Raw genomic sequence first — 9,299 nt, forward strand, 5'->3', positions numbered from 1 at the left:
AAACTTCACTGTGACCATGCCCATTAAACCTCAGATGTTCTTGGGCAATGAACATTCTTCGACTCCGGAGTTCAGAGCTTTTCACAGAATCTTTTGTTTTTTTCACAGATTTTTGTGAGCTTCATCAGCTGAATGGGCAACACGATGAAGGAAAGGGGTGCAGTGAGCAGAAAATTTAGTTTGCTCTGGATGTGGCCTGGAACTCAGGCAACAGGGCATATGTAAAATAAACTAACATTTTATTTGTGTGTACTGTACGAGATTGAAAGCATACATTTTCATAATTGAAAGCCAGCATACTGGCAACCCACTGAAGCTAAGCAGACGTGGGCCTGGTCAGTACCTGGAAAGTACCTGGAAAAACCAAGGTTGCTGCTGTAAGAGGTGTTAGTGGGGCCAGTATGTCCCAGTATAGTGAGGGGGACACTATACTGTAAAAAGTGCCATCCTTCGGATAAGATGTAAAACCAAAGTCCTGACTCTCAGTGGTCATTAAAAATCCCAGGATGCTTAGATGTTTAGAATAGGCGTGTTACCCCGGTGTCCTGGCCAAATTTCCCATTGGTCTTGATCAATCATGGCCTCCTACTAATCCCTATCTATGAATTGGTTTCATCACTCTGTTCTCCTCCTCACTAATAGCTGGTGTATGGTGAGCGCACTGTGTACACTATGGCTGCCATCGCATTATTCAGGTGGGGGCTGCACATTGGTGGTGGTGGAGGGGAGTCCTCATTACCTTTGAGCGGAGTGTCAAGAAAAGCACTATATATGTGTAAGAAATTATTATTATTGTAATTTTGCAAATATATGTTATCTATTTAATGTTCATATTTTACATTCCTATGATTTAGGAATAAGTGGAGATAGCTACTGAAATACACGTTACTTGTAGAGAATGATGATTCAAATGAAATTCAAGTGTAATAATACTTCTATTAATGTGCTTCTGATTTCAGATTAAATACATGGCACATGTAGTGGTTATAATGAGATTATATACTGATAGAATAAACATTTTATGGAACTGGAGAAGTCAATTTTTAACCTACCATGCTGTTTTTTTCACTCTGGAGTTCTGCAGCAGTTACCATGTCAACTATGCAAAAAGGATTTAGACACCATATGGTCAAAACAACATCTGTGTACCCGTGGGATTTAATATATTTTAATTCCAAATTGAATTGTATTTCTTTAAAAGCAAAAGTAAAGGAACTGTGTAAGACATTCTGGATGTGCCTCAGAGATATCAATTTAATTTAAGTGTCAGATGCATCAAAGGTTTAAAAGACTTGCAACCCACTCGTAATCAAACATTTTTTAAGCAAGGCAAGAAACAGCAAATTATGTGCTTGATTTCAAGTATAGATTACTTTTAAAATAAATTCCTAGAGAGAATCACATATGTAGGTGTGCCTGAAAAATGACACAAACAGAATTTAGGTAGAATGATTATGTGAAAGAGCTGCATGCCAACTACACTGTTAAGTCTAGTTTCTGCATAAAACACCTGCAGCTGAAATATAATTATAATCTTTAATTCAAGTCTTGGGAAACCTGTAATATAAAGTATTAACATGCCTAGAAAAGGAAGTAAATTACAAAAAAGATTTGGAATGTAAAACATTTAGAGAACCATTACATGGCTTCACTTATTTTTCTACATAAGGATTAATTAGACTAATTTGCTTTGTTATCAACTGACCAAATGTAACAAAATTAATATCTAGAAATTATATATGAATTACATGAAGGTCATCAGATGCTAAAGGGAGCAATGTTGGTTCAGGATTGTGGTTTAAAACAACAGTATTCTCTGGCATTAAACATATTGGCAGTATGTTTTCTAACCTTATTTTCAGCATCATTGATGGTCTCTGCTGTTCATGTGGATAATAGACTGCACTATTCTGTACCTCCTTTGTACATACTGTATGTAGTCTTGTGGAAGACTTACTCTATTTCATACTTTATGAATGGATAAAGGACCATGGAATCATGACTCTGGGCAGCAGTGTAGAGTACTGATTAGGGCTCTTGACTCACTACTTGATGATAGTAGGTTCCACTTCCAGACGGGATGTTGTTGTTGTACACTTGTGTAAAGTACTTCACTCAAATTGCTCTAGTGAATGACCCTACTGTATAAATTGGCCATAATCCATAAGTGAGAATGTGCTCTCTGTTGATTAATCTGGTTAATAAAAAAATTGATTAAAACAACCCTGCCTTGGCCTGGGCATTTGCCATACCAAACTGCCATACTGACCCCTGCAAAAGTACCACAGCAAATGTACACAGACCCTCTTTCTGGGTCTTTCGGATACAAACTCTTTGTCAATTTTGAATTGCAATAACAATACAAAAACTGTTAATCTCATGCAAGCAATTTACATTGCTGTGTGTTTCTGCATTTACCTGTATTCAATACCCATCTGGCACAGTTATTGTCGGACATATAATTACAATGCAGAAATATTTTCACATTGTAGATAGGAAAGAAGCAATTAGAAATTGTTCGTTTCTGTTACTCATTCTCTATGTTGTGCAGTAAAATCATTAGTTTAGTTTATTAGGTATTCACATTGATATTATAGAGCTATTTGCACACATTGACTGCATGATTAGGCAGTCAAACAAAATGTAGGAAAATAAGACTTCCACTCTATTAAACAGTAAAGATCTAACCTGATAGAATCCATCTCTCACTGAACAATAACATTTCTTTAGCACTTTATTTATTTTTCAGTGACGAAGGTAGTACATTCAGTGAAAATAAAGTAAGAAGGTCTTGAATCATTGACCTGAATAATATAAAAAATAATGGTTAGAATAGTATCCATACATAGAATTAAGTATGTTGTTGTTATTTCTTCAGAAGAAATGTAACCTGCCAGATTTACAATGGGCATTTAATATAAGGTTTGTTCAGGTATTGCTATGCTGTCTTATATTTGTCATCATACAGACCATGTAAAAGTGTCCAACAGGGGAAAAAAAATAAGGAACTACATTTTAATAGAACCTTCACTTTTTATTTTAAATGCATTTAACATTTGACTGTAGTTTTCACTACAGTAAATCTGTACACTGTTAAACACTGTGCAGACAGCAAACTGTTCTCTGAAGAATTCTAATAGAGTTGTTTACCTTAACATGTCAAAAGGGTAAAGTATGAATAATTTCATTGATGTAAGTGCTTTATAAGAACTAGTGGCACTGTGTAATATAAAAACAGTAAAATACAATTGACCACAAAGTTTTAAGAAGAAATGGCATGCTTGCTAAATCACCTTAGCCAACCAAGACAAATCCCACAAAGCCCCAGATGTTATACAATATAGGTAAAAAACTGTTTATAGCAAATCTTATTGAAGATATGAAAGACCACTAAAGTATAATACAGTAACAGGCTTATGCAAATCAATACTGAAGTATTCAGTTGTGAAAGCTCTGTGTTTGATTGTGCGAATAGAGCCTGTGGATTTGAATTATATGTCTGCAATGAAGCAGAAACTTCCAGAGCAATTTCAGGGCCTAGGGACAGTGAAAAGAGAATATGTAATTAAGCTTAAACCAAACATGGAACCATTTCTACTAAGGATACTCAGGAGGATCAATTTCTTTTCTTAAATTGATGCCTAAAGTGAAGCAAGAACTAGCAAGAATGAAGGAAATAGAAATTAGGTCCTGTGTAGTACTGGCTTACAAAGATATTAAAAAGGAAAGTAGTGCCACTGTGATGCATTGGTTAGCATGACTGCTTCACAGCCCTTTGGTCCTGGTATGAATTCTAAATGGGAAATTTTGTGTGGCTCTTGCATGGGTATTTTCTAGGTGGTCTGGTTTTCTACCTACCTTCACTGGTGTCTGTAAATTGTCCTTGCCTGCTTTTGTGAGTGCATCATGGAATTTGCTTTCTAGTCCCTTCTAGTGTACTGTGTTTCTGGGCAGGGCTCTGGGTTGTTGTAACCCTTACATGTACAAACAGCTTTCAGAAAATTACTGTACGGATGGATGAAAAGGAAAAGATAGATTTTGAAAGAACAAAGGGAAGTTCACATACTTGAATAAATCAAAGTATTACTTTTATCCACAGCTCAGAGGATATGTACTCAGTTTCCAATCTTAGCTTTTAGAGAAAACCCACATGACACCAAAACATTAATTTTTCAATTAAAAAAAAGTGTCAGGATGCACTACTCATTGACAAAATAGTGTACAGTAGATTGCATTTGTGTCCCCTGCTAATCATGGCAAGTCGAGACAGCAGTACTTCAGAAACTGCAATGCATGTACTTTGGACTTTCCTTTCCAGGCCATGGATCCAAGTTTCCTGTTTTGTATAAACTAAGGATGTTTAGAAGTGTCATCAGCAGTTGAAACCACTGTTGATGACGCCTGTACTGATGTCTCAGTAGATAGCACTACAGTGGCAATATCCCTAGGCTAAAATGTCACTATAATCCTCAAAGTTGCTTTACCAATGTGTAATCGAAATCTCTTAACCTTGTTGGGACTGCTGGGATTAGAACTACCTTTTGAGTCTCAGTGCTGTCTACAGAAATTCCCCCCTTTTCCAGTCCCTCACCACCTCCATTATGTACTAGAACAGCTGCCAAAACTGGACCATCACAATCTTTTCTGGGTCTGTAGAAATCCCATTCACTCCTTACACTACTGATCAGCAGTGACCTGCCTTATCTCAGTGTTGCAGGCAGATGGTGGGGAAGAAGCAGAAGAAATGCCCCGAGTGTACCTCTGCTGCCAAGTGACTCTGGATGCCAGCTGACTGTCTTCTCCAGGGAGCCCTATTTGCCTCTGGGACCCGGGCAGAACAGCCAGCGTCTTTTCTTCTCATCCAGTCATCGGTGAAAATGAAGTAAAAAGACAAAACTGAAAACATGAAACAAATTTTTACATTCTTATTCAGTATAATGTATAATAAAGTTAGTATAATGCATGTTTATAATTAGATATTGTGACAGTGAACACTAGATCCATTAAGTTTTTTGTATACAGCATTTTATCTGCTGGACATTGCAATGTTGTTCAAAATTCATTTCTTTGTTTAAGCATACCCTTGTAATTGCCTGATTCTATATATTCCCATATTTGTTTGACTAAATTGCCTTTTGAAAAGGTCATAGCATTACTTTTGAAACAACAAAGAGTCCTTCACTAAAATTTGCTTGACATTTCCGTGCTGAGGTTCCCAGTTTTTAATAGTTTTCCAATCAGAAGAAAATTACCCACAAATAATATGAGCACTTCACAATGTTTTGCTGTTGAATTGTACCATGTTGATGTTGGCTCCATACTTACTGTACTTCTGTGTGTGCTTTGTATGGTGTTTTGTTACCTCTTAAAATTGTGAAATTAAATGTTTGACTATCAGACTTTATTCCAGTCAGATACAGTTTGTTGTAGTTCCTGCTTTTTGAAAATTACAAATGCTCTGTTGTAGTGTCTTACCATAGATGCTATTAATTAGCTTTTAATATTTTTAGGTTTTATAGTTATTAAACATTGCAGCACACAGTTTTAACTAATAAAGAAAAAACATTTTTATTTTTGTAATGTATGTATACAAAGATGATCCATGGGTACTTGCGAAAATTATAATCCTGTGGCAGTTTGCAGAGTTCTTGCAATAGCTTGCTGAGTTAAAAGGAATGTTCAAAGAGCAACAGCTCCTTTATTCAAACCCATGCAATTACAAATACTCTTAAAAGGATAGTCAAACAGAGAATATGATTCAGATGAGGAGGGGAAAAGGGTCAGTAAGTAGTCAGGTGACAATGCATAGCGTGGTTACAGAGGATAAGAACAAAAAGGCAAAGAGAATCAGGGTAGCATGAGAATGGCAAGTTTAAAGTACTTCTCACACACAACAATTTCAAACAAAAAAAGATTAGATGGAAACTGGTTTGCTTCCCAGCATCCATTGGACTGGGTTTGCCTGTAATAGCCTAGCTGAGAAGCACCATCAACCCCTGCTGCAATGTACAAAACATTTCATTCTTTGATACTGTATATTAGGATCAATGTGTGGAGTTTGAATGCTTTATGTTCACATATTATTGGGGTACTCTGATTTACACTTTCTGTCAGTAGACACACTGGCTAGGTTTAAAAAGCTATTCTACACTGTCCTTTTTCTTCAAAGCCTTGTGGTGGACTGGCGTCCCATCCAGGGAGAGAGCTCATCTCATGTGCTCTCAGTCCAGCCCCATGCTTCTGGGATAGCCTCTAGGTTAATCCAATCCTCACCAGGAGAACAGCTTTTGATAATGAGTTCTATTATTAATTACTTGATGAACAGTTTCATAATATTCAATGTAGTCTCAGTTTTAGGTGAAGCAATAATAATTTTCATTAGCACATCAATGTAGTCTCACTTTCACACAAAAGGATGAGAAATTCAGCTGCTGAGAGGCTGTGTTTCCATATTGTGATGAGAGAAACATTGTGAAGAGAACCCTAAGGCAAGCGTCAAATTCATTTTGTCTTGTCTGAAAATGTCAGTTATTACCTAGAGGACAAGCCGTTCTGATTGCAAAAGGGTTACTTAATGTGATTACATATTATTACATATTCAAACAAATAAATAATTGTGATTTTTTTTCTCAGCTAAAAAAGTAAATATTTAGCTTAATTGTAATGTAATGTTCAGAAAATATTACATGAACAAAAACATTAGTTAACATGGCATTACTTCCCTGTGGTTCTGCATCATCATAACTAGAAAACAATGAAGTTCCTTCTTTGTATTTGAAACAGCCCCCTAAATTCTCTTTGTTCACAGTTCAGGTACAGACAGATGAGTTCATAAAAATAATTAAAAACTGCTTTGAGCTCCTCGATGTGTCATCCTTTCCCAACTGAAGCTGCAATGACATTTTAAAAAGCCGATAAAGATTTTGGGAAAAAAAACTCCCTTTTCTTCAAAAGATTTCTAATATCATTAAAAGACTTAAAAAAAGGATTTAGGTTAATGAAAGTCATCTACTTCTGAAGTGGGTATTATTACAAAGGAAAACTTGATATTAAGGACCCATAGTAACTACGTTAATGGTTTTACTTTTTTTAAGAAATCCATTGGTACTTTCAAATTTAATTTGTTCTCACTGCAGTGAGCTATCAGTAGGTATTCAAACACATGGTCTATCAGGTTTTTTTGTGTGCTTTGCAAGCTGTGTTTGGGCAATCCAACTAAATTAAAATGTAGCCCTGTGTCCACTAGACTTTTTTAGATTTTTTTTTAACGAAAAGTAAATTAACAGATTTCTTCACTGCAAATTATTTTAATACAGAAGATCTAGGCCATTCTTTATTCACTGCAATGGGTTCAATAGAACTGAAAATATTGTTGAAATTCTTGTATGCATATGTATACATTGGAGTTGTTTGAATTTTTCAATATGTTTATTTTTAATTCTTTTTATCTTTAATCATATTTTATTTTATTCAGATGTAGATTGTCTTGATGTTCTAAATTATAATGAGATTTATGTTTCTAGGACAGCAACAGAAACAAGGCTTTAGTCTCAGTGGGATGTGCTTTTTTCCAAGTATTTTTTTTAACTTCCTAAAATTAATGAAGGATAAAATGACAGTCACAAATAAGGAAATGAAAACAGATCATAAAACAAACTAACCCTAACAAACCAAGATACAGAATGAAATGAAAGAAAGAAAATATTAAAAATAACAAAAGATAGTAGCAGTAATAGTAATATTAAACGATAGTAATAGTTTTGTATATTCATTTCTTCATTATTTATATAAACAACATGTTAGGTTATTTTTTTCAAGAAAAGACAAGTATTTTCCTCATGCCCTTTAAATTTAAACATGACTATAATAAATCAAGTAACAGCTGTATCTGTGCTAGGTTCGTCTTAGTTGTTTAATGAATCAATGTATACCCTTTTGTAAAATCTTAAAATGACCCATTTATTTATGCTTCTAACAGAAGAGGTCATTGATTCTTAATTGCATTGATATACAGTAACAGGCCAAACCAATACATAACTATAACAGGAAATTGTGAACATTGCAGTATCTGGGTATTTTTAATATGTAAGAGATTCTAACTTGAACTGTTTTCAATTTATTATAAATGTTAGGTATTAATAACAATCTTTTCAGATTTGATAAGATATCATGAAGAATACAATATATTATTATGTGGGTGGCGTGGCCAAGCGGTCTAAGGCACTGGATTTAGGCTCCAGTCTCTTCGGAGGCGTGGGTTCAAATCCCACCACTGCTGCATCTTTTCATCAATTTCCCTACGGGATTAATAAAGTATTATCTATCTATCTATATTAAATATATTAGATATACTGAGCATTGGATAAGTATTCAGACCCTTGAACAGATCTTTTTTACGTGTTTTTTGTTTTGTTGCTTTAAAGGTGGCAGTAATTCCAATTTGAAGTAGCAATTAATATTTGTTACAAACACAACCTACTCCACACTTTGAAAAAAAAAACTAAAAAAAGAATTACATAGACAATATGAAAGAAAAAAGGAAAACTCACAATTGCATAAGTATTCAAACACTTAACTAAGGCATCCCTAATTAATTTTAGGTGTACAAAATTGCATTAATGAGCCAAACACTAAGCTGAATGACCTCTGTGTGCAATAATAGTAGTTCACATGATTATGGAATATTATTATAAATACATAAATGATGAGGCAGACTCTCCAAACTGAACAGACAGGCAAGGAGAAAACTGCTTAGGGGTGGCACTGTGAGGCCATAGACTGTGCAAAACAGTTTACCATTGAGAAAGGAGAAAATGTTGATGGGTCCACAATCTTCATGTCTCTCCAAAAAAGTAGCTTGTATGGAACTGGAAAAAAAAAACATGTCAAAACCCGCATGAGGGTTTGTGTTTAAAACACATAAGCGATACTGTTGTAGTGACGAGGCTTATTAAAGTACATGAATTAAGTTTTCTGCTCCCTTGCCAGTCCCCCTCTCCTTCATCTCAGTGGTGCTTGATACAGAGAGGCCATTCCATTTGGTTCACAATTAAGGTGTTTTTCTAGCTGATAGAGTGTCCTGATAAGGAACAACTCCCAAGGCTGAAACACATCAACCACCCTAACAAATGGTCATCTCTGGCGCCTCAAAGTCTGAGATTCCAAGGGAGAGTCTGATTCAAAGTTTGTTTACAACTCTAAGGTCAGAGGGCATGGTTACTCATCATCAGCCAATCAGGAACTGGTAGGGCAGGTTAACCCCACGTTGGTCTCTGATGCCCATGAAACTTTCAACCAAT

General features: G+C 35.3%; 1 non-coding gene across 1 annotated transcript; it reads left to right on the forward strand.

The window, feature by feature from the left end:
* The first annotated feature begins 8,196 nt into the window (after nucleotides 1-8,196).
* On the forward strand, nucleotides 8,197-8,278 carry trnal-uag (transfer RNA leucine (anticodon UAG)). Its single transcript has one exon. It is a non-coding gene; the product is annotated as a tRNA-Leu (tRNA).
* The last annotated feature ends 1,021 nt before the right edge of the window (nucleotides 8,279-9,299 follow it).

This window comes from Atractosteus spatula, chromosome 4 (genome assembly GCF_055471065.1).
Source record: "Atractosteus spatula isolate fAtrSpa1 chromosome 4, fAtrSpa1.hap1, whole genome shotgun sequence".
Taxonomy (NCBI): Eukaryota; Metazoa; Chordata; class Actinopteri; order Semionotiformes; family Lepisosteidae; genus Atractosteus; species Atractosteus spatula.